This window comes from Myiozetetes cayanensis, unplaced genomic scaffold (genome assembly GCF_022539395.1).
Source record: "Myiozetetes cayanensis isolate MyiCay16 unplaced genomic scaffold, myiCay2020 scf16, whole genome shotgun sequence".
In the NCBI taxonomy this organism is placed as follows: Eukaryota; Metazoa; Chordata; class Aves; order Passeriformes; family Tyrannidae; genus Myiozetetes; species Myiozetetes cayanensis.
Window position 1 is genome coordinate 5,973,537 of NW_026087270.1, and position 23,260 is coordinate 5,996,796.

Sequence of the window (23,260 nt, forward strand, 5' to 3'; positions counted from 1 at the left end):
TGAACAAGGTCCAACTTTTGAAATAGTGCTCTTTTCATGGTGCCTTTCTCTTACTTTTGTTGAGGGTAGGTTTATTTTTTGAATGTTTTTTTGGATGCTGCGGATTTTTTTATTTTTGTGGGTTTTTTTGTTTCTTTGGTGGTTTTTTGTGGGTTTGGCTTTTTGTTTGTTTGTTTGTTTTTAATCAGAACTGAATGTTGCCAACAGTTAATGAATTGATATGATCTAAGACTGGAGTAGTTCTTTATGTAATTCAAAATCAGCTTTGGGAATGGAAAGATGGAAAAAAAACCCCAAACAAACAAAAATACCAACCCTGTGAAGTCCAAAATGTGTAAAGCATGAAATAATGATGCTCCCACTCATAAGGGAATGTAAACTAAAACTGCAGAATGTGCTTTTATCAAATCATGCTCTTAATTAGGTTTTAGCAGAATGCTTTATAGTCAAGGTTTTGTTGAATAATTTAATTATGATACAGTACACCTGACTTTCAAACTAAGCCAACTGATACTGCCTGAGATAATCAGCATGAACAACTTGACTTTTATATACTCCTGTAAAGGCAAGTGTATTTTTTGGGGAAAAAAACTCCTATCCCCCTAAATACAATAACCTCTGACTTTCTTCTTTTTTTTTTTTTTTCCTTTTTCCTTACAAAGGACTTCACCTTACAAACTTTCTTGTGGAGTGTCCTGGCATGGTAAATTGTGGCATTTGATCAGGGACAACTCAGAGCTGGGTGGAGAAATTAAACTTTACCACAACAAATTATGATAGGGAAACTGTGGTTGATGGTGAAAATACCTTAAATTCAGTTTATTTTTGTTAATTCACTGTCCTGAATTCATGAGGTTTTCGTAGCTACCTAATCTGAGCCTGACCTCTAGCCTGGATATTGCTTGTAACTCAAACCCTGAGCTCTACCAGAAACCTGACCCAGCTTGAAACACAGCTTCTACAGACCTTTATCAAAATAAGAATAGAAGTGATGGTGTTTGTGAGGCTTTTGAGATGGACTCAGTGAGGAGATAGAGCACATCACCCCGTGATAACATGCTAATAGAAATAAATAATTTTTAATAGATTTTACTCAGTTTTGTTTGCATTCCCAGGCATGTTTAGATGGTACCATAGTTTGTAATCTTTAATAAAATCAAGTATACGCCCAAAATCATGCAGCACAATCAGGGTGGAACAGGTGATACCAGCAGCTTCTCTGAGTAAGGAATCTTGCTTTGTATTTCCAGTGCTGCCATCCAACAAATACAGGGAGCATTGGTCGCTTTGCCAACTTGCAACTTGATGGATATAAAAAGGAAAGTTTTAATGAAGGAAGCTTCTATTCTGCATTTAATTTCTGCTATAAATATTGCTCTAAGTCTGCACAAGTTCATACGATAGGATTTGACTGGATCCTGAGAAGATTAGGAGACAATACTTGGGGAGACAAATCACCTTCCTTTGTCTAGCTGCTTATTTTTGACTCTGCAGTATCACAGTGAACTCAGTCTGGACACGTCTTTTATTAATTTCTTATGTCCTACAGATGCATGCTGTAGACTTTGACCAGCTGTATCATTTCACCTTCCAGGATGCTTTCCTGTCTTGTGTAGAAATGCATTACTAGTGAGGGGATGGATGCCTAGTTTAAATATTTTAATGTTTCTGGGAATGGAAAGTGATGCATGAGAGAAACAGTACAATGTATTGCATTTTTAATTTCAAGCAATGAGATTGTTACCAGTAATCTGCATGCTGGTAAGAGGGAAGGTCTCCACTGTTCTGAGATATGTTGGATTTGAATGTGGCTGAAGCTGAACTGTAAAAAAATGCAGTTCTGTAATTCATCTATTGGCTACTTGTAACGCTGCTTCATTTAATGGCTCTCACATCACAATTATGGGACTTGTGTTTATCTTAAATAAAGACAACGCTTGCCATTGTTTTCATGAAAATCCTCTAAGAATATTGCACTCCCATGGGTGCAATGCAATCCCAAGGGGGGACAAAATGGCCTGGTGGCCAGGCTGTGTGACAAAGGAAGGTGAGGGGGGGACCAGGAGCCCCAGGTATGGTGTGCCTTCATTGCTGTGGCTGGAACAAATCACTGTGAATTTATTTTTGCGTAGAAGTAAAAGGCTTTCTGCTGCTAAATGTACAGTCAAGGTGAACTATTTGTATTCTAGGACTTGAAATTGGCATCACTGGACAGATTATCATGCTGCTTTCCAGAGTGCTGGCAGTCTCTAACCTGGGGACCCAGCTGATACTGCAGATGAGGCAATAGCACAGCCCGAGCTCACAGATCCCAGGTTTTGCCATGGGTTCTTCGTTAGGCTGCACAAAACTTCTGACCTTGGAATAGAAGGCAAATGATGAGGTTGAAGTTGAAGCACTAATATTTTTCTTTAAAAAAGCATATCCCTAATAAATCAAAATTCAGTACTACAATGCTTTCTACAGATACTACCAGCTCACTTTCATTTTTAGTTCACCTGTCCTTTCTCTCCTGAGTAGTATTGGTCAAAAAAAGTCTTCTAACTTAAAATGGTTTGGTTATTCCTAAAATGCTATCCTGTTCTGGTTCAGTTGTTGGTTTGTGTGTTGCTTCTCCTTAATCTGGAACAACATTTAAAAAAAATTCCATTTACAGTTTCATTAATCTTTCCAATGTTGCTCTTGTGTGCATAGGACTGTTGTAAACATCTTATAAACTGGTGCAGCTCAGTTGTACTGTAGGTTATTCCAAAAGTTTCATAGCTGTATTTTCAGCATTTTTTCATTGTATTAAATACAGAAAGCTATCACATTTTTTCAAGTTTTGCTTGGGCTAGTTAGATTTCAGAGGTTTATCTAGTCATTATTGGTCTTTAAATACAATCATCATCATAAACGCCCCTCTGTTTCCGTTTGCTCTGCAGAGGTCAAAAGATGAGGTTGGTTTATGAGCTTATTCTGCCATGTGTCACTATCGGCAGCACAATAGAACAGCAGGATGGAGAGGCAGCTCTCACCTCTCCATTTATTACTCTTGTCAACTTGGAAAGGATTTTTTACCTTGTGAAAGGCCCATCAGCAATGAATCAGTGAAGTGAAGACGACAGTTGATTTGTGAATTCAGATTATATAAAGTGACTAGGCTTCAGTGGACTGTGTAGATAAAGCAACTGTCATGATAAGGTGGCATGTGCAATTCCACAAAACCAAATTTATTGCACATTTAAGGAAATCATCCTATTTTAAAATGCCATAAATTTGAAACTGAATATAAGTTATACCCTTGAATTTTGATTTATATTTTGAATATTTTTAATGTGATGCTAAGTAGCGTAAATTCAATTCTAGAGTTTATGCATTCCTTTTTTAAGGGTCATTTTGACTTTTCTTCTGAATATGTTATCACATTCCTGATATTTTATTCCAAGCAGAAAAATCACTTTATTTGATATTTAAACTTAATAAACATCAGCAAAGATCAAACTCTGATGGCCAGAATAAGGCAGGCAAAGTTTATGGATAAAAGAGAGAGGCCACAATTTTGGTTCTACAAACACACACACTTAGTAGTAGCAAATGCTATGTTTGTGTCAATATGTATTTCCAGATCATTAGCAATGTAAATACCTCTCAGGTGTTTAATTGAGGAAAATGCATAATTTCACTGCCTCACAGCACTCATTCATTTGACCTTTTCTGTAGTGCTGATCCATAGCACTCATAAGACTTTGCTTACAATTGCGGATTGCTTGAGCACTCCCACTCTCTGGACTCTGTTGGGATCTGGGAGTGGCATGTCATGCTCTGCATTGTGGGACTTTTCAGTTGTGTTGTGAAACTGTGGAGGTTTTGCAGAAGAGTGTTTTTTTTGAGGTGGAATGTACATACAGACCCACGTAGTCTGATGCCACTTAGAGGGGAAAAGGTCTTGGCACAAGACATAAGAAAATATTGAGAATAACTGCCCTCTTCTTGGTGGATGTATGAAGTACGGTGAAATATCCATTACCCTTTTTAAGAGCTGCCAAATGCTATAGGATTAGGCAAGGAATAAGCAGTCTTTTCAAAATATTTCATGACAGCTTTACATTAAAAAGAGTTTTACGTTAAGAACATAACACCTGCTGGACTGGCTGAGATTTGGATGGATGCTCTCACACTGGTCTGCACCAGATGCTTACAGAAAGATACAAAGAAAAACATATAATGGACAGCAATGGAAAAAGTGTCAGTTGGGGATTTTCTCCCTAACCCAATGTATCTAGGAATTGGCTTATGCCCTCAAGTCTGAGTTTTAGTGTCACTTATAAATGTCTCTTTCCTTTCTGAGCTAACTGTAGATGTTCTTATTATTCACATAAATGTCTAAGCCTTTTTGAATCCTGCTAAGTTCTTGGCTTTAATAATATCTTGTGACAATGAATTCCACATGTAAATTTGGTAGTATATAAAAATACATTTCAGTATAGATTTGATGCCTTTAATTTCACTGAGCACTTCTTTCAAATGTTGGAGCTTTTAAAAACCCAAACCTTCAGAAGGCGCACACAGCTACAATAATGACTTTAATATGTTTCATTATTTATTTTTCTTCTTTCTTTAAAGTCACGAAACAAGGAAGTTCACAGGGTCCACAGACCATCTTAAGACAGACTCTTATTCTCTTACAACACATCTGGGCCTATAATGTCACTTCAGAGAGACGCCTCTTCTCATATCCCAGTCCTGCAGAGTTTAGCAAAGAGTTCCTGCCTTAGCTCTGCCTGTTTTGTTGATTATTAAATTTTAGGTTTCAGCCTGGACTTTAGAAAGCAGTGTACTTCAAAGAATTGTTGGTTTGCATAAGCGTCCACATGTTTGGACACTTACCAAACATATGGGTTTTTCTGAATCGCTTTTGCCATAAAATGAGATGGACATCTTGAACAATCAGACTTTTCCTGTGATATTCTTAATATCTGCAAGTCACAATCTTTAGGTAAATGTGGACAAACATTAGTTTAAGAATGGTGTTGTTTACTCGACAGCTTATTTAAAAGTGGTTTTTATTTAATTGCTATATTGGCTTCCTACAGGTTAACTATGTCTGTACTGGCAAGGATATGACTTGTCATATTTTATTTTTGTATCATTTGGATGCTGAACTGATGTATGTGAATCTGAAAATGAGTCCTTTGGAGAGAATTTCTGAGGAGCTATTGCGGCCAGAAATACCTCCTGGCATGTGCCGAGTCAACATTTCCTAAGTATGTTCTAGGCAGAGCTGGGCTCTCTGATGTGGTACATGCTCCTGACCTCCCAAACAAGGCACTGTTTCCACAGGTTTCCAGGCTCCAGATGGCAATAAAAGCTGGGGTAAAACTCTACCTCCGTAGTTTAATGGGAACATATAAACCGCTTCTAATTTTGCTGTGGTACCTATGAAAACATTTAGAAAAAAGACCTCAGTGCCCCAAAAACCTCTGTAGCTTGCAGCCCTTTTTTTTTGTGTGGTATCACCAGCTGGTAGAGATCTGGCACCTCTGCTTTGGCTGGCATTTTGGTTTGTGCCAGAGATGGATACTCCTGTCCATCCCCATGCTCCAAGTGGAACTGCATGTTCTGGAGAACTGGAGCACAGGAACAAAAGTACAGATTAGGAGATTGATCCAGAAAGAAGGTTCTAGAATAACAGCCCTAATAATCCACAGGACTACAAGTGCACTTTTACTTAGAGATAAGGACAGATTTAACTGGAAAGAATGAGCAAAGAATGAGTAAGAGTCCCTTGTACTAGACAAAGGAGTTTCAGGTTATCTGCAAAAACAAATCCATACATCAGACTAGACTGAATCCTCTTGTATGAGTTGTTACTACATTTACTAGGCTGTAGTGAGTACTGGAGAGACTACTTATCATTTGCATGGTTTTGAAAAGCAAAAAGTACAAGATTAATAGAGCACTTTGCACAAACTGTTGCGAGAATTTGGAAATTTCCAAAGCAAGTCAGCTCTTTTCACCATTTTTAAACTAAATGGTACTTATTAAAAGAGAGAAAGGAAAGACAGAGAAGACTGGTCTGTACTGTGAAGGACAGTCTATAAACTCGCTCTTAAAGCTCAAAGCATGCAAAAGTAGCCCAAAGAGCACAGGCTCCTTCCGTGTTTGCTCCTTGTGTTTGCAGTGCTTGGATTCTCTCGCTTTGAAACACAAGTGCGCTGTAAGGGGACCACAAAGCTGCTCTTTGGCCCCAGAGGTTTGCAAGTGGAACGACACAGAGGTGATGTGGGAGGGGAGGAAAATTAAACTGTACTGGTGAGGCTAAAAAGCTAGAAAGTAATTTTGCTCTTCCTGTTGGCATTTTGACAAATCACTTGACAAAAATCTTTGTTTCTTCAAACAGAATGTGGTGGGTTTTTTTCTTTTTTCTTTTTCTTTTTTTTTTTTCCCCTTTAAATCTTGTCTTTTGTTAGAACTACTCTTCAGCTGAAGCACAGTCCTGTGCTGGAGAGGATAGATAGGGCAGCAGGCTGGATGTTGCCACTAGAATGTAGGTAAATGAGAAAACACTTGTGCTTTTCTTTTTTAGGGGCTGGCAGCTTTGAAAACTAGCTTTCATGTGAATATCAGAAACTTTATTGCCTTGACTTGGGTGACCTCATCTACTAGAATGAAGTCATTCATTGAGCCAAGAAAGACAAACCTTCGTTCCAGAGAATTAATCAAGTCCATCAAGTGCTCTGCTTACATCTTATCTCCAGCCAGTGAGAGAGCAAGCAGTTAAAAACTTGACAGCCACCAGATAGCCTCCTGTTCTTCATGTTATGCTAACATCAAAAAGGAGCAAAGAGGCTTCCAAAAGCTCAAACTTGCTACTGGATAAGCACAGCTTGACATAATTTCTGACTTGGGGATTACATTGTTTCAAATCAAGGTATTTCTTTGAGAACAAAAACATGGCATTCCAGTGAACTTTAGCGCTTTTTTTAAAAAAAAAAAACTATTAACTCTGCCAGATAGGAATGCTGAGCACATAATTGCTCACCCTGCCTTTTCATCCCAAGCTATCGCAGAACCCATAAACATTCCAATTAGGCAGCCAATTAAAATGAGAAAGAGCCCTCCTGAATTATACAGCAGTTGGAGGCTGTTCTGCCTTTCTAGTTGTCAACCAGTGAAAGGTTTTTATTGCATTTGAACTGAAGGAGGTGAAAGAATTAAGTGAAACAGTGATGTTTGAAAGGCCCATGTGAAGGGGCAGAGCAGTGATAATAGTTCTCAGCACTAGTGACAGGGAGCCATTAGTAAGCTATGAAAAGCTTTGTTATGCTAAGAGGTGGACATTATAAAAGGTAGAAGAAAGCAGTTACTTATAAATAAAAAAACCCCTTAATTTTGCTATTTTATTACTGTTGTAGCATGAACTGTATAATTTCAAAATCTGCTTATTCCACGTGATGTGGGGTTTTTTTTAAGGGGTTATTTTTCATCTAAGCTAATGCTGGTGTGGAATTTTTTCAGAGTGATTTATTTTCTGCCAAAATGGCATCCATTAAGATATCAGAGATAGTGGGACACAGAGATCCAAAGCCAAGGAAGGCAATGGGAAAAGCTAAATATTTTGTGTGCTGGATTGAAAACATGTCACTTTGCAAAGGCCGATTATAGCTTAAAACTTTCTTATTATCCATGAGGAGCCATGGAATCTTACTCTTTCTGTTTATGCACCATAAAAGTCATCCTTGCTGTGCTGGTTTATGCCCTTGATTGCACTGTTCTTGACCTTTGGGTGATGGCTAAAGCAGTTCCATACACCCTGAATTAACGGTGTGAATTTGCCAGGAAACTTTTTTCTGAGGCATAACCCACACCAAATCACAGGGAAAGATCTGTTTTTTCCTAATGCCACCTCTCTGTGTTAATATGCTTGCTTTGCCCCCTTATTGTTCACCTGTTAGTGCTTTTGGCAAGGTTTCACACCATTAGCAGGACCATCATGTTGTATAAGGAGGAACTGAACAGAGAGGTGGTGAGGGATATTACATGGGTAGATCCTTCCTCTGCCTTAGGTGTGTCTGAACAGAACTGCACCAGACTGAGTAATTTGTATTTTCCTTAGAGAAAGAACAACTTATTCTATATTCTTGTGTACTTGAATGTTTATGTTGCTAAACCTGAAATGCTATCCCCTAAATGTGTCTATTGAGTGGTAGATGATATCGATTGATACCACATTTCCCCCTTGTCCCTTCTTTTTTATGTGGAGTAGTTTCAGGTATCTGACCTGTCATCTCCTCTCTTATCCACAATGCTGTCTCATCTCCTGTTCCTTCTTACATGCCTGGCTGTCTCTTGCTTCAATTTCCTGTTTTCTTGCTTCAATTTCTGTTTTCTCCATCAGTATTTACTCTTCAGGCATTGTCTACATGAAGGGATCCTGTGCTGCAGCTGTCTCAGTAGAGCTCAGCGGGGATCGCTGCCTCCTTCTCTCTTGCTCCTTCTGTTTTCCATGTCACCACCCTACCACAATGGGGAAGGGTCTGTTGATTCACCTTTAGTTCTCATTGATTGCACGGGATCCTTCTCTAGTGCAGTGTCTTCCTCCAGAGCTGTCTGACTAGCTGGAGATCCTGGAGAGAGAGAAGTAGCAGCAATGACATTAAAGGTGGAGACTGGGTAGGCTCTGGAACCATGGAACTATTAAATACATGCATCCTACAGCTTCTCCATAGGCAGAGTGTTTATTATTAGAAATTCATTTTCTGTCAGCTTAGGAAGTATGACCTTTTTCTTGCAGAGACAGTTTTGTATGTTGAAAGAGCATAAAAAGCAGGAGTCATTCCGTGCATAACGTCCTAAAGCTTATATGTAAGTGTTTTCCCATTTGGATTTGTACATGCATCTCATCAAAACAGGGCATGAGGAAGCTGGAATGATGTTTTATGGTCTCTCTGGTGCAGGAGGTCAGACTAGGTCTAACATTCCCTTATGGCATGTGCATCTGTGCAAGACATTTAGTTTTCATACTAAACATGGCAGCATTCATTTCCCTTTGTTTCCTTTTTGCCAAGTTATTGTGTGCACAGCAGTGTGTCTGGGAGGTTGGCAGGGATTTGCAAAAGTTGTGTGTGCTGATATCTGAGGAAGCAAAATGGCTTTTACTGCAAGAAGGAATAAAGATGGACTTGTTTGGGTTGTTTTTGAAAACTTACTCCTAGGCCAGGAGTCTCATTTCTTTCATATTTAAAAATGAATTTCTAGTTTGACCTATAACTCCTGGAAGACAATAGAAAAGCTTCCAGTGGCTTCAGTGAATCCGGCAAACATGTAGCCACAACTTTTGTTGCTTTCTCTCTTCTTTGTGCTGCAGTGGAGGGTGCTCACAGGACTTCCATGGATGGGTGGAAGGGGATCTGTGTGCAGACACTGCCTAGTTCCACGTGTGAAGAGGGAAGCAGTGAGTGGTGTAGCAATGAGTGTCCCACAGTGCTCCCGATGAAATGGGGGGACACCAGTATGGATAGGGGAACTGGATTTTACTTTGAAGCTTTTGATTTCAGGAACACCTCAAAATTATTTTTAATTGGTAGAAGGTACTCAAACACAAACTGGCAGAATCTTCTACATTAAGAGAGGAGTGTTTCTCATCCAGGATCCAGATCAAGCAATGTTTCCTAGACCAGATATTACCAAGATGACCACAACTGGATATTGTACATGCCTGGAAACAACAACCAATTTCACAACCACTAGCAGGGACAACTCTGGTAAAAGAGACCCTGTGGTTAAAAGAGATTGTGGTAGAAGCTACCCAGGTCTGTCCTTACACTGGGAGACAGTGGCAGCTGGGAAATTATATTGTTAGTTTCAGGATGTAAAATAAGTTTGATCCAAGAAAAACAGTGATTGCTTTTTCACTAGGTAGGAAACGTAGTAGAGAAATAAAATTGGTGACTGATATCTGAAGCTGCAGACAACGAGACAAATCCAGCTTCAGCTAGACATCACTGCATAATAAATTGACTCATAATGTTGACATGAACTTCTGATGTGTTATTAAAACAGAGTATTCTTGGCAGCATTCAGAGACTTCTGCTAGAAGTGGACAGGTGGGAGAGGAATTTTAACAGGGAAACAGGCTGAAATGGTAACCTGGAATGTAGTTGTCAATTGAGGGAAACAGGAGGAAAAAAAAAAAGAGAATGACCATGCAACAATCATACCAAAGACTGAGGTTGTGTAAGACTGAAGTTGACAATATCAAATCAGAACCACTGTTTCACTGGTTCCCTTTTCAAGAGCAAATAGAAAGTGAACATAGAAATAGCTGAGGAGCAGCTTCCCCTAATAGAAAATAAGATGTAGGGATGGTAGCAGAGAAGTTAATTTTTCAGAGCTTCCCACACAGGCAGACAGTGGGACTTGGAAAGTGACTGTGTGTGATGAACCCATATCTGGGCTCTACACTGTGGCACCTGATAAACTAATTTTTCAAAAACTGTAAAAAAGGTTAGCAACTATCTCTAGGAACAAAGGACATATTTGAGGAGATGTGTTTTAATTATGGAGCTGCTTACAAACAGCAATTTGATTGGAGATACTTTTTTATAGTGTTACACCTACCTTAGGTCATGTTCCTTGGAGTAGCTCCCATGTTAAGTTCCCCATCACATAGAAAGAAAGGAAGGAGAAGTTAGTTTGTGTGCTGACAGGTGACCTGACTGAGCCTTCAGCGTGACCTGTATCCATTCTGAGCACTGGGGACATTCTCCCATACATAGGTGACACAGAGTCTATGGAATATGAGAGGAAATCCTAGTAGGTAAGGAACAGATCCTAAAACTCATGGGAATCATAATCAACTGCCAGGTATGAGAGGTCTAGTCTGATGATCTCAAGGAGAGAGGCAGGGCAGAGTTGAAAGTAAAGGAGAGGGGGACGGAGATTCCTAACCAGATGTGCCAGATATCTGGGGAGGCCCTCAAAACTCGTCATCTGTTTTGGCATGATGCCACTGATCAGGGTGCATACAAGGAAGTTAATCATAGGTCATAGAATGGTTTTTGTTGGAAGGGACCTTAAAGATCATTCAGTTCCACCACCATCCCCCCTGTCATGGCAGGGACACCTTCCACTTGAAGAAACAATCCCTGATTGTGCCAGCAGGTGTGTTAATTTCAGCATCCCAGCAAGCAAATGTTACAGGGTCTTTGTTGCATCTCTCACAACATCCTGACTGCAAACTCTGAATTTTGTATTCTAGCCATGAACAGTAACATGCACTGTCACAATGCCAGGGTACTGAATATTACCTGTGCAATTTGCTCCAGGACATTTAAAGCATTTGAGTTTATTTTTTGCTGATCAGATAGTGATTATCTCCATATTTTTCATATTCAAAGTTTACAGTAATTGTGTTATGATGAGGCCATGCTGTATGCATGAGGGCTTTAAACATTTTTCTAATTTTTGGGCAAAAACTCTTTAAATATATTTCAGCAGTTAATTGCATCCATGTTTTACTTTGTCTTTTTTTTTTTCTGTAATTAATTTTTAATGGTAGGAAACATGAAAAATCATCATTATTTTGACTATTCAGTCTTGCTTGCTTCTTAATCCTCTAAATTTACTGCAGAGATAATGGGCAGAAGGGATGACATCATGCATATACAGCTGCCTTTTTAAGTGCCAGGGCCAGAGGAACCACTTATAGTAATTAGGAAATCCTTAAACAAGTGTTTGTGAAGTATTGGCTAACCCTCACTGTTTGCTTTTTTTCTGGCACCACACTAGAAAGGTTTGACCTTGAATGATTATCTACTCACTGACTTTCTATCTTTTCCAGTTACTGGAGCATATAGGCTACTGGTTGATTGCTTTATTGTGGTGTGATATTTTCTATATTTTAAAATATAAATAAAATAAAAAGGCCACAGTTCCCCTTAGTCAAGCAAGAAGGTGACTGATGTACTATACTGAGCAGGCCCTAAGGAGTATATCAGAAGGATCAAAGATAAACTGAGTAATATTTGATTAGCCTTCTATAAAATTGTGTAAATTACATTTTCATATTCTGTTCTTCAAAACTGCATTCCATTAATTTTTACCCTTTCTATCTTGTCATTAATTAAGAATATTCTTACAGTATATTTAAATGTATTTTTATCTTAATTATCGTCACCCACTTTTTAATATTTTCAGTTTTAGACCCAAGAAAAATGGAACAACTCAAAGACAATTGTAAACTACTTGTAAATATTCTGTTCAACTGACTAAAAAAAAAAGTGGTCTAAAATTAGAGGGCGAAGTGTTAAATATAGCATCTTTTGTCTGACTCAGTCAAGTTTCAAACTTGTCATTTACACATTTTAAATTCATCTCCTTATTCAGCCTGCATAGCATTCAGACTGTGGACCACTGGATGCAGAAACCCTTGTTCACTAGTGCAGTGAACCACTACACCAATTGGTCAAAGTCATTCTTCTCAGAATTATATTAACTCACATAAGAGGATACTTCTTTTTATCAGAAAGGTTATCATATTTTAATGTGTGATGCAAAAATACATTTGAACATAGGTTTAGGGAAAAATTCAAATGAGAACCAAAAAAATCCAGGCAAAAAATATCAGTGCATGAGTATTCCTTTGCAGTGGATTGCATTTATATTCTCCCATCATAGTATGCTAATTTTTAGACTAAAATCTGTGGTGACATCCTTGTAGAAAAGAGAACACGATTATTTTTCTAAGAAATTTAACTTTAAAATAAACCTTTGCTTTCTTTCTGACTTGTTTTTAATTGCCATTCTACCTCCCATACTGCTGAATTCATTCATACACTTGTCATTTTTCTTAAAAAACCCCTTATCTTTTAGCCAAATTAAACTGTGTCGCACACGGTACCTTTAAAGGTCTTTCATCTACTCTATTATATCTAAGAAGCAGCACCACTACTGTCAGAAAAATCAACTAATTAAGAATGCAGTGCTGAGACATCACCTTAGAGGCAGTGTCTTTTAGGAACAATGCTGCCAACAGAAGGGTCAAGGAAGATGACACCAGCTGCTGTCTGTGTGCTGGGGCGCTCACACAGCCCTGCACACCGCCACTCGCTGTTCCATAGCCCGTGCAACGACTCTGTGGCCTCTGGAAACATTAGCAAGATTAATACTCAACAGTTTCCCTTTCTAAACTGCAAGTTTCTGCTCCTGGAAATTTGTGAGATGTTATTGTAGGTCTTGTATATGCAATTATATGTGACAGCCATGTATTACTGAGAAAATGAAGTGGCACCTACACTGTGAGGTTCCTAAGGAGTATTGCAGTAAGTTCTGGAGAGCCATGGGTAGGTTTCCTCGTCTAATCTGATTACTCAGTCCAGTGGAAGGTGAGCTTGAATCGTTCTGAATTACACTTTGTCAAATCTCAAGACTGACAAAGTGAATCTGACTTACATATGAAAAATGGATAAACCCACACTTTATTCCTAATGGCAGTCTTTCTCCAGAGATGGTTGCAAATTCCACTTACTTTGGCTTAGAACACTTGCAATGTAGCTGAAAACAGTTTTGAACACATTAAACTGTTTAAAATAGAACCAGTTCTATCTTTTTAAAAAACCAAGTAAAACAGTGGTTGATGGAAGTTTAGTTAAAGGAAATGTCTGGAGAGTGATCTGAAACTTGCTAACCTTGGACAAAAGCTTGCCAGGGAAGAGATATGGTGGTGTGGTGTTGAGACTTGCTGTTGGTTGGGGAGAGCAGTTAGGAAAAACTCTCCTGTTGTCTGAGGTGATGGTGGAAGGCACAGAGGGAAAGTTTTCAAATACAGATCCCTAGATTGAGGTTTTCACATTCTTCATGTGGCCTTCTAGGTGAAAATTCCTTAAAATTTTAAGGTCTCTGAGTTGCTAGATCTGTGGATGCATTTGTGCATGTGCCTTGGTTTTGAAAATAAACCCTTTAGTAGATGGTATCTGTCATTTCTGCTGTTTCTGTTTAGTATCTTAGCAAATTAATTTTTATAATTATATAATTCTGAGGTTTATTTTTTGCACAAGAACAACCTTAGCAAACATTATCCAGCTTGGGATTTTATAAAGATTGTAACACTCATGCGTGAACCCCAAGCAAATCATTCTTCTGGCACATAATAGCTTAATTACAAAATAAAGATTATTTCAATTAAAACTGAAGTCAATCTATTTCTAGGTTTAAAATTGCTATTTCATAATGTACATCACAATGCATAACAGCTTGGGACAGGAAATGACTAATACTTTACCCAATTTAATTTATATCAGTGGAAGCTTAACCTTGATGCCTTGGCCATATTTCAAGTAGAGTTAACACCCTTATTTATATAAAATTGCTGTGAGACGTTCAACAACACGAAGTAGCCAGAGCTGTTGTTTCAGAACTCATCCCACGGAGTGCCTATCCAGCACACACCCTCCCTGCTCCCTGGGACACTGACTCACTGCTGCCGCAGTGCTGAGGCACTGAGTCATCAGCTCTGCTCATGGAGGCAGTTGGCTTGTTCCTTGGACCCTTCTCCAAACAGAGTCACAGCTCTGCACGTCTTATCCTGTGGATCTTCTGGCCTCAGGCATAAATGAGAACATTTTCCTTCCTCCCTCGGCCTCCTGCCCTGTCTCCTGGGTTTGAGAACCTGTTATAGGTGCTGGGAGGTGGGATATGGTGCTTTGCAGTTTTAGCCCTGAACATCATCTCCCCCAGGAGAGATGCTGGTGAGGCAGCAGGAGAGCATGAGGTAGCCCTTTCAGTTGTCTGGAAGTAGAGAAAATCAAAATAGCTCTTTGGAGAGCTTTTTGGTGCAGGCTCAGGAGTCTGACTCAACATTAAAAAGGCTTGACTGTTTGCCAGAATGCTAATATAAGTAATTGGGAGATCTCATAAGTGGCTTCAAAGTACAAATATGTTTAATTACTCATTGTAAACCTATAATGTACTAAAGGTAAGTGGTGTAGAAACAGGATGTTGTGGCACAGAAACTGAGGCTCTTTAAAATGGGCTGTGGTTGTGCCCAGAGCAAGTTCATCCTGGGAAGCAACAGTAGTTTTCAGGCCTCTCAGAGTTCAACGTATTTTAGGTACCGAAAAAGAAGAGTTGTTCTCCAAATTGGTTTGGTTATTTTTCTGTCTTTTCTACATAGGTTCCTGAACAAATTGGTTTTTTAGATCAATCAATCATTTTAACAACTACCAGGGACCCTTTGTGCCATCTCCTTGATGCATGAGAACCACACAGGTGCTCAGGCATGGGTGCCAATACGATGGCACAGGGTACTCAGAGCTGGAATGGTTTCCTTTGAGATGTGGGCTAAATCCAGTGATAAAATTTCATATGGTCATTAGGCTCTGTCAGTCTAGAGTATTGCACTGTTGGGCTGAGTTTACATCTGTGCTAATTTTAGGTTTGCTTTGTTTCTTCAGAGAAGGAAAGAGTATATAAGAGGAAATTAAAATCAAGTTTAATAGAATGATATACATAAATTGAAGTTTATGATTTTTTATATCACTAGATGCTTAGCTGTCATCTGCATATGCTTAAATAGTCCATCTCTTATACCTCTAGCCTCAAACATTCTCACACTTGCATTGAAATGTTGTGCTGAATTTTTCAGCTTGTTAAGCAGTTATGTGTGTTTATCTTATTTTGAGATCATTTAACCACGTGTGTGCACACCCACCCACACCCCCCCATAGTGTGTGCTACTGGAAGTGAGCAAATTGCTTCTTTTTATGGATGAATGGATGCTGGATGTTTGAGGAGGTCTGGGTTTCTCTGTTGTCCAGCTGCATGTTCTTTTAAATTGCTTTGTGCAGTTCCAGCAAAGTGATCCTAGGGCGGGCTTGAGGCTGAACTTGATGGCTTTGACTTGCTGACAGCACCTGGCACCGTCTCTCCCTCCACCCGCACCCTGTGAGGAGGAGGACATGTGTTGAGGTGTGGGGGGGCTCTGTCTGCAGAGGGCTGAGCTCTGCCAAGAACCACTGTAACCTGCCGTAAATTACAGCGTCCCTGAAGTTACTCTAATTTGTGCTAGGGTGTATCAGCTATGTTAGAGCTCCGTGCACCCACAGCCTCCCTCCTTCCCACCCCCAGGCACCAGGGGCTCTGCTCTGGTGGCAGGCAGCACATTCAACTGCGTCTCATACAGACTGTCCTCCTTTTGCCGCTGCTGTCTATGCTCGTCTCCTGCAGTTACAGCAGAAGCTGCTGGTTGAGTTGTGTTTTTACAAGGAAGGTTAAAGCAGGTGAAGGCTTCACATAAAGCATCTTAAGGTTGAGCATCCTTCTTTTAGTAAATAACCCCAAATTATTTGAAACTAGGGTGCAAAAAATGATTCATCAGATGTCCTTTCTCTTTCCCACCTTCTGAGGAGAGCTTCTGGCCATGCCTGAGGATGTGGGAATTCCCAGGTGGCCCTGTATCTGAGGACCCACAGAGCAAGGGCTGGTACTGCTTTCTGGCCTTATTTGGTTTTTCCATCCCAAGAGATGAAATGTTTTTTTTTCTTTAAAGAGTTATCCTCACCTCATTTTTTTTTGTTTGGTTTCTCTTTATTTCCTCCCTACCCCAGTTGCATAAAACATGGCATTGGATAGCCAGTGGCTTGTGGTACCTTTGCTACTGTTTACCTGTTTGTCCTCAGCTAGTCCCAGCTGCAGGCTGCTCCCCACCACGTCCCTGCACACAGGGCGTCCCTGACATTTATTTTGCATTCCAAACTCAAAAGCATTTTACACCTCAGAAAATCTTAATAAATTTCCATAAAATACACTAAGCAAAACACTTTAAAGCATTTCTTGAAAAATTATTATATTTTGCATTTGATTTATCCTTTAAAAAAAGACCTTTTTCTCCACATCCGTATGGTATCATTGATACAATGTACATTACATCCCTCATATTAATACTCTGATCAATCACTGCTGACAATACAGTGTCTTTGTGTGAGGGGCTGTAGGACAAATGTTTTAGCTTGTGAGAAGAAAATTGTTAGCATTTGAATAGAGAAGAGCGAAGGGGAAGGATTAATAGCCTACTTTGATGGATTAGAATGTAGGGAAATTGCTCAATATTAATATGAAAATGTTTGTGAATTGGCTGTGTGGGGCTGTCAATGGAAAATGAGGGCCAGTGATTATGTCTCCAAGGCCTTATCAGTTCAGACTTGACTCTCACCAAAGACTTTCACACAAAAGACTGATGAGAGCACTGGAAAATAGCTGAATAAGAGCCGCTACAATAAGCGAGCCGTTCAGCCACCAGTGTCACGATGTCAGGTTTTGTGCCCTTTATGTAATATTGTACATCTTTATATTAACATATCTGAATATGGATTTGTAATAAAAGAGGCAAATGAAACTACCTTCTAGACATTTTTATTTCTATAATTTTTGCTTATCTCTGAAATATGACTGGAAAATGAACTAGGGTTAGTCTTAATAAACAACTATGTCTACAAGGGAGATTTCTTTGTGAGCATTAGGTTAAGGGTTTCAAATATGGCTCTGTATTTATTCTTGTTAAAAAAAAAAAAAAAAAAGGACTGTTTGATGGTCCTGAGAGACCTTGCAGGAAAACTTGTTTCCTATTACCATAGCTTCAAAACAGATCAAACAGACTGTTTCTTCTGTGTCCTGTGCTCTTAATAAGGTTTTGAATAAACCCCAAATGCAGAAGTATGCCTAGTTATAAATGTATTTAACATAATTGGTGTATCACAAGTAACTTTACATATTAAATTACACATGCTCTTTTTGTCTTATATTTTCTACATACTTTGCCTACCCAGAGGGTGAAATAAAGCTGTGCATTTCTTGCCTGTTGACATGTATGTTGTGGAGCTGGACCTCCAAAAGACTCACCTGTACATTGTTAGTGAACTGTTAGGACTGACTTACTGCTTGTAGAAATTTTACATTGGCTTTTGAGCAGACCCAAGTTGCATCTACAACTAGGAGAACTTCTGCTTTAAAAACCAAAATAATTAAAATTAAGCTTATAAATGAAAGGCTATGCTTTCCCCCTGATATTTTGAATGTAACTTTCTTCTTCCTTTGGGTTTCTTGAATCCCTTTTTTTGTGACTCAGTGTCTGATTTAGCTTTGCACATCGTGTGAGCTGGTGATGGACAAGAGTCTCTGTGTTGTGACAGTGACACTGGATGAAAAGAGGCTGAAGTGTCAGTAGGTGTTTTTGGAAAAGCTATCTCATCCTCCTTACCACCCAATGTTGTGGTAAATCCCTTATAAATTAACAGAATAAACTCTGGGAACTTTGCTTGTTTCAGTGATGAAATCATGAGTGTTCATGGTCAGATTGAGCCTGCTCACTGCTGGCATGTAGTCATGGGTAACAGATGTCATCCTCTGAGCTCTGATACTGCAGGTTTATCCAGGCTAATTTCATTTGATTCAAGTGGTCTTTATTAGGTTTAAGGGTTGCATCATGTGTCCCACAGATCCTTGGACCAGTTCTGCTTCACTTTTGTAGTACAGATGTCTCTTTGTGTTACCTGTTCCTAGCCCAAGCAATCTCTTCAGAAGATAATAGGGTTAAAATAATCCCTTAGAATTACACTACAGAGACATAATACTATTATATGTCTTATGAGCATTTGTCTTCATGGATAGATGTAAAGAAATATGGAAAAATTTAAAAGACAATCAGAAGAGGCCATTTGCCATTTAGTAAAGCTTTTACATTTTTTTTTTAATCAAAATTATAGAGCATAAGATTTTAATGAATTAGATTTTTTCTAAGTACTAAAATTTTAGAGTTGCTTTCTTTTGTTGTTGTTGATTTTGGAGAATGGCAACACTTTCCAACACAGAAACTTACTTTAAGACAGAATTTAGCATTCTGTAAAAGAAAATGGTGCATGTGTATCTCTATTAGAGAAAAGATTTTGGTATAAAAGCCTGTCTTGATTATTTATTTTGCAGGACCTTAATTATAAGTACGCAACTTTTTAAAGCTTAGAGTTTTGTACATAATTAGTACTCCAGTTTCCTTTCCTTTCTTGTAAATCACAATCTGGTGCAAAGGAACTGTTTGGCACTTGGCTATTTGTAATGTACTCTAGTTAGTACTGGATCAATAAATCTTTTATAACTGGTGCCAAGTGTTCTCAGTGGCTAAAAAAGGAATTTTGTGCACATTTCAATAAAACCAAAATAGCAGACTAACGTGTTAAACACAGTTGTGTGTTAAACAGAGAAAGTGCTTCGCATCAGCACTTGTAGGAATATAATCCACTTTTCAGATGTTAGCAGCCAACTAATAAGAGTGCAAAAATGGTTTTAAAATTAAAAGTACTGTAATGTTTTCAAATTTAGCTTTCATAAAACTCTGTGGGGGGTCCTAATAGATACAGAAAGTTCACTTGCCCAAAGTGTGAGAGCTTGCTTTAAATTATGTGTGTCACATACATGGAATAATTAAAGTACAATGCATCATTGCTAACTTAATTTAAGCAGATTCTAATATTTTACAAAAAAATACATGGATTGTCTGAGTCATCTCATTACATGATATGTGGTAAAGGGGCCTTCAGAAGAAAATGGATGCTCTTAGTGTGGAAGAACACCAACCTTACTAAATACATAGCTGCAGCAAGGTCAGGCTGATTTGAAGCTGTGCTAGAATTATCAGATATTAATAAATTCTTTTCATTATTGCATGTTTTAGCAAATTTATCCTCAACATTTTTCTTAGGAAATTTTAAAATCTGATTTACTGTGTTTGGGTGTTATAATTATTTAAGATTCACTTAGAACCTTGTATAAATTATATCACCCATTAATTAAAATATTCCACGTATAATTTCACAGGAGAAATGACACCTAGTACTTTATTTTCATCTCCTGTTCCTCTGCTGCTTTGTCTCCATAGTAGCAATTAGGAACCACATTTTTCTCTGTGTTTGATACTATGTTTGGTAGTGATAAAAATGATTAATGGTACTCCGTGAGCAATCCTCTTAGTATATATAACTAAGAATGTGTCTTTGTGGACAGATGCAAGTAAACATTAATTTTGCTGCCTGTGCTCACGAGCAGCTCGTTCCAGGCTGGCTGGACCCAAAGCAGTGCTAATCTGGAAGCCTTATCGCCACTCTCGTGTCATGTTATACCTGAACTGCTTTCAGTGAGGGAAAGTCAGTAAAGATTACAGATAAACGAATAAATTTGGGGACACAGTAAATAAATTAGAGAGTTGGTTCATGCTGATATTTAGGACCAGCCTTGAGATCTCTCTCAAGCTGCCCTTGGGGTGTGATGCCTGTTTTTCCAGCCTCATTGGATGGAAAAATAGGAGTTTCTTTTTAACACAGATAAGGTCTTCTGGGAAGTGAACTGCAGCTGGCTTTTCCTTGCTTCCAGGTTTGCCTTTCCCTCCAGTTATAAAGGGGGAAAAGGAAGCTCTAAGATTACTGGAAGAACAAATGCAGGACTTGGCAAGTCTGAGGTGCTACCTGGGACCTGGGCGGGTTTGGATGCGTTTTGGGGAGTTCCCAGCATTGGCCACATCTACTGTCAATAGACTAGAAAATGTATCGTGAACCCCTAGTATACGATGGTTTGTTTGTATTACTCTGGTAATCAGAACAGTATTTCCAGGCCCTCCTGGACTTGTTGAAGGTCACATTGGCCGTGAGGATTTTGCTCATGCAGCAGAACCTCTGCACAGTGCAAGCTTGCTTGGCTAACCGGGGCAGCTGGAAGCATGACAGTAGGAAACAGGTCACTGCTGTGCTGTGGGAGCATCCTTGGTTTCCCCAAAGACTCCTTAGAACAACAGGCCATCAGGTGCCCATCAGAACAGTTTTCCAGCTGACTCAGCACACCCTGGCCACAGCCAGGTCACAGGCAAGTTTGTTCTTTATAATGAAGAGTGACAATTCCTAAGATGTTGTGCTGTTGCTGGGTGACAGTTGTATAGCCCTGTTTTCTGTAATGTGTGTTTTCCTCACTTGTTTTACTGAAGACGCCACAGCAAGTATTTGAATTTTATACCAAAGGGTGAATGTAATTTCAAATAGGTGTGATGCAGAGCTTAATTTTGAAGGAAGGATGGTTTTTATACTTAGCTCTCTAGTTGTACTGCCTACTTCCATTTATGGAATGACTCTTCAAGAGAGAAGTGATGACCTTAAAAAAAAATGTAAGGTGATATGTAGATACTGTTTTCCACAGTTAAAGGTCACCTTGACTTTTAATCTTGACTGCCATACTTTTCTTCTCATTAAAATATTTGACAAGAATTCTTTGCATGAATGAGCAGCACAGAACACCTTAAGACTACTCAATTTTCAGTAGAGGTGTTGCATTGTCATAATAAATAATTGTACTGTCAGCTAAAAATCATTATCTGGTACACACATTAACAAATAAAATGCACTTTTATATGTTTATTACCCTGAAGGACCTGTTTTTTTCTCATAAAGGGATTAAGCAACAACACTGAATATGTTTCTTAGGTTGTTTGCTTTTGAATATCAATTTCCTTGCAACAGAGCAGAAAGAAAAGAATGTTTGCCAAACACTTTGATTCCAAACAATTGGATATTTTTCGTGATTGACTGTAATGATTCACTTCCTATTATGCAACCCTACTTCCATTCTAGTTTGTCAGCACTTGAAGTGAAATATTTTTCTGAACATCTGTTCAAGTATCTCTTGGTCTGATGTCTTTTATAGGAGCCGACCTAAAAATATGGGACCATTTTAATATAGAAGCTTTGTTATTCACTGTACCCAGATGTCATTCTGAAACAGAGCAAACTCAGGTTTAACTGTCATGAAATCTGACATCATAAATTTTATACCACTGAATAATAAGCCAAAATGGAAATCACTATGCATAATGCAAAAAGTCTTGTAACTTGACCTTTACGTAAAAGGAATGATTATATGTAAAAAGAGCCTGGCGAATTAAGGATGTAATTCTTTTCACCTTCTGTAGCTTGAGGGTTGCTATAGGCACTGAGTTTTTATTATTATTTTTATCCCACTTAACTGAGTACAGTTTCCAGCACTCAACTGAGAGGACATGCCAAAATGGAACGATGGGAAAATAGGTCAGAAAGTGATAGGCCAAGCCACTTCCCTTGGAAAACCGCATATAATCACAGGCACACTGGTGAATTTTTTAAGTGGTGTACATTTGCCTACGGATTGTTAGTCTGTTTTGGGAACATAAGGAACTGGCTGACACTGAGCACCAGAGACCAGAATATCAAATGTTCCAAATTGCCGTGAAAAGCCTCAGTTCTGAAATTTGTTTAACATCTCTTGACAAGTGCTATTGTTTGTGAAGTAAGTGTTGAAGATGCTCTTTGCCAGAAAGATTCATTACTGAAAAGTCTTTTGTGTTTTAATTAGACTGTAGTTTAATTGCAATATATTTAGGATGATGATTGCATGAAGGGAAATACGAGGAATAGATCACACTCATCTCTACTGAGACCTGGGGTCAGTTGGTAAATTGAAGATTGTTACCTAAACTTTTTTTTTTTTCGGTTCAATACTTTTCTTTCAAGACACTCATTTCATTGTATGAATACTGACGGTAATTGAATAAATGTTTGAATATTGCCACCAAGCTGTGAGACTCGAAGAAACCCATTTCTAAAACCACACAGGGAGTTTGTTTGACATAATCAGTGCCTTTAGATTCATGATTACAGGAAAAAGAGAACTTGTGTTGACTATCAGAAATCACAAGAGAAAAAGAAATCTTTTTGTTGCGTGTCTATGAAACATATCACTTGTATTACTTCTTGACGTATGTTTCTTCCTAATCTGAAATTAAAAAAGGCACACTGTTGCCTAAACAGAGACATTAATATTGGAAATCCCAAACAGCTTTCTGAAGGAGTAAGAATAGGGAACTAGACTGTGTAACTTAGATGTAATGCTGATTATTTTCATAAACACTGTCCACTTTGACAGATCTTTGTCTAATTGGCTCCTCCTCATTCTTTTACTGAAGGGAATCTTTTCTTGTCCCTCCTCTACGCCTTTGCTGCTTTTCAAATTAGAAACATTCCACAACACTGCTGTTGTGCTGAATGGCTTTCAGATTTAGTCAATAAAATAAAAAAAGAGGACTATGAAATCTGCAGAGCACTTTCTGACAGCACAGAGAGAAGTCAAATCTAAATCAGGTTTTTAAGAAAATCACCAGAGAATTTCTGAATGCAAATTATATCTCAACAAATACCTGCTACCTACTCACAGCTAC